Source organism: Bison bison, unplaced genomic scaffold (genome assembly GCF_000754665.1).
Source record: "Bison bison bison isolate TAMUID 2011002044 unplaced genomic scaffold, Bison_UMD1.0 scf7180017864160, whole genome shotgun sequence".
In the NCBI taxonomy this organism is placed as follows: domain Eukaryota; kingdom Metazoa; phylum Chordata; class Mammalia; order Artiodactyla; family Bovidae; genus Bison; species Bison bison.
In genome coordinates, this window is record NW_011494732.1 from 5,635,194 (window position 1) to 5,638,772 (window position 3,579).

General features: G+C 50.6%; 1 protein-coding gene across 1 annotated transcript in view; it reads left to right on the forward strand.

The window, feature by feature from the left end:
• Positions 1-3,579, forward strand: part of PITPNM2 (phosphatidylinositol transfer protein, membrane-associated 2) — a 133,186-nt gene that overhangs the window by 25,881 nt on the left and 103,726 nt on the right. The gene's annotated exons all lie outside the window — the stretch shown is intronic.

Below are 3,579 nucleotides of genomic sequence, written 5' to 3' on the forward strand. Positions count from 1 at the left end.
GTCTGGCTGGTAGCGCAGGCTGAGCCCAGGGAAGGAACCAGACCAGCAGGGGTAGGGGGCAGGTCTTGTGGTCTGGTTAAGGAGCATGGATGCTGGCTTGAAAGCAGAGGGAGAGTGTTGAGGGGCTCAGTCCTCTCACACTCTGATGCATTAGAAAAGGCTTCATCTGACTCCATGGGGATGACAGGTCGGAGGTGGGGGGAGGAGGGGGCAGGCTGATGGCAGCATCATGATGTCTTGCACTGTTGAGTACCTGAAAGATTTTTTGTTGTTGTTGCTTTTAACGGAACCTGTGAAATCCAGGATGTACACATGTGGGTGCGTGCCTGAGAAAGTTGGGTTTCTAAAGATGACGGGGCTGTGCTTGGAGCCATCCATTGGTTCTGACTTGCTCAGGTCCCCTTATCACTGGAGGTGACTTTGTCCAGCAAGTGTGGCTGCTGCCAGTAGCCTGGGTCTGGAGCCGAGATAACTGCTTCCCTGGAGGCTTAGTCCATGACCCCAGCTTCCCTCTCCAGGTTCCGACCCCGAATCAGCCCGTTGTAAAAGGATGTTGATTTGTGACTCTCAGTACCCCCGCTCCCGCCTGCCATGTTCCCCTCCTCACCCCAGTGCTGACTCTGTGCTGAGTGCCAGCGCCCTGAAAAAGCAGTGACTTAGAAAGTGCCGTGTGATGGAAAGATAAACATCGTTGCTCCAGTAAACCACAGAACCCAGAAGTTAGTCCAGTCTTGTATTTATGTATTTATAAATGTATTTATGATTTATACATAAATACATCACCAAGTATTTATGATTTTGTTGGTGTTGATTGATAAATAGGCGAAAGGGGAGATTGTGTGGCCTTGATCTTGCCTTGGGGGAATGCTGTGGTCTTTGTTAAGAACTGTGTGAGTCAAAAGTCAGATGCTGTCCCAAAATCCCAGCCTTCACGGATTAAGAAGGTCAGAGTCAGGAGCCTCCTGAAGGTCATGCAAGTCCAAGTCCTCATTTCTCGGATAGGAAATAAAGCAAAACCATTTCTCTGCTCAATACTTCCAACACCAAATGTGTGGGTTTGCCACACCAAGCAATTTTCTAGTTCTCTATGGGCAACATGTGAGTGTCCTTACAGTCAATTCAATTCTGACATTAACTTCCCAGGGTTAGTGAAGACCTTTTGAGTTAAGGGCTCAGTCCCACAAGATTGCTTCCCCCCACCCCCACTTCAGATGCTAATCACAAATAGTGGGTCCCAGGTTACCTACTTCTGACTTGGCTACAAATGGGGGTTCCTACCCTCCCCAACTTCAGGGTTGATGATTTTCTGGGAGTTCACAGAACTCGGGACTTTTACTTACATTTGCTGGTTTATAGGGCTTCCCTGGTAGCTCAGATGGTAAGGAATCTGCCTCCAATGCAAGAGACCTGGGTTTGATCTCTGGTTCAGGAAAATCCCTTGGAGAAGGAAGTGGCAACCCACTCCACTGTTCTTCCCTGGAAATCCCATGGACAGAGAAGCCTGGTGTGCTACAGTCCATGGGATTGCAAACAGTTGGACACGACTGAACAGCAACAACGTGTGGTGTGCAGGATCTTAGTTCCCTGGCCAGGGATTGAACCCATGCCTCCTGCAGTGGAAGCCCGGAGTCTGAACCTCTGTACCTCCAGGGAAGTCTCTCTGTGGGTTTTCTTTTTTTTTTTTTTTTTCACAAAAGCCTTTTCAGATTATAATTCACATCCTATACAATTCATTCATTTAAACTGTACAGTTCAGTGGTTTTTAGTATATTCTCGGAGTTGTACAGCCATCGCAGTTTGACAACATTTTCATCGCTCCAAAAATGAACCCCTTGACGTTCCCCCTGTCCCATCGCTTCCTACACCCCCAGCCCCTGGCAGCCACTAGTCTGCTTTCCCTCTCTCTGGATTTTGCCTATTCTGGACATTCCGTATAAATGGAGACCGACAGCCTGCAGCCCTTTGTGCCAGGCCGCCTTCACCCAGCACGCCGTCTTCAAGTTGATTCATGTTGTAGTCTGTGTCGGCGCTTCATTCCTTTTCGTGGCTGAACCTCGTGTGTCATTGACGACATTTTGTTCTCCTCTCGTCAATTGAGTGCATTTTTAAAGAGTGACATTTTTTCCATCTCAAACACAGCTCTGAGCTACTGAGAGGGTCAGGGGACAGTTGCAGAGGATGCCAGCAGCAGGAAAGGCAGCTTCCAAGAGGGGCTCCCAGGACTGGGGTGAGGACGTTCTTTCTCTGAGAGGCCCCTTGAGTGGGAGAAGGGAGAGTTGTGAGGGGGCCGGAGGGAGAGGGTCCATTCGGGGTTTCCTGCCAGTCTTTCTTTTCTCTTTCTATGAGACGGACAGATGAGGAGAGCACAAGGCCTCGGCAGACAAGAGGCCTTGTTCCAAGGCTGGAATCTTGAGCTGCATGTGTCCCAAGGCTCCACCTTGAGATTCACCTCTAAGGCCTCTAGGAGCCTCAAAGCAGATCCAAAGGGACTCAGATGACAGACAGCCTGACTGAGTCCAACCCAGGGATTAGAAGAGGGCAGTTACACATTAGTTTAATCTTGCTCTAATGGTCTCGTCTTCTCAAACAGAGTGACTAGTAATCCTGTTTACAGCTGCGTGTGGCACTGCCTTCTGGGGCACAGAATCTTCTATTCAAAGGAATCGCACTTCTCAGCTCTCCAGGGGCCACACCTGAGCCACCCCTGGTTCTTGGGGGAGGACGGAGGCTGCAGTCAGAGTCACAGGGAAGATTCTGAAGCCTCCAGGGACTTCCCTGGTGGTCCAGTGGTTCAGACTTTGAGCACTCAATACATGGGGCCTGGGTCTGATCCCTGGTCAGGAAACTAGACCTCACATGCTGCAACCAAGAGTTCACATGCCACAACTAAACATCCTGCATGCCGCAACTAAGACCTGGCACAGCCATATAAATAAATGCAAAAAAAACTTTTTAAAAAAGATTCTGCAGCCTTCACGTGAGGCCTCACCCACCCCAGCCTGTCAGTGTGGAACACTGGCTGAGGGGTCTGTCTGCTGAGCTGTCTGACTTGCAAGGACCCCTCAAGTTCCAGAACCAAACAGGAGGGCTAGGAGGCAGAGAGAAACAGCTCCTGCGCTGACTGGCTCTGGAAGTCAGGCGTCCACAGGAGGCTTTGTCCGATTTATTTAATATGAGCCCTGGCATCAGTCCTGCAAGGCAGGGGTGATGAAAGAAGACTCATCGGGGTAGGAGGGCCTCCCAGCTTGCAAGTAGACTGAGGCGGCTCTTACTCTCCAAGGTGCCATCTTCTTTTGGCAATGGGGTGGCCCAGAGACGAGAGCTGATCTTCACAGGAACTGCAGGCCGGTTATAGACGGGGTCTCCAGCACAGTGTGGGGAGGTGGCTTTCTGGGTTTGACAGCCGGGCTCTCGTAGGCTCTGGATGGTGGGAGGAAGGTATCTGAATCAGAGAGTGGCTGGCCAGGGCGTTACAATGTCAGCGTCTTAAAAACCATCAGCCAAGCTGACCCTTATGCGTTTTGCATTTGGGTCTTAGACACACAGTTATGCTGTCTTCTGTCTCCCCCACCCCTGGCC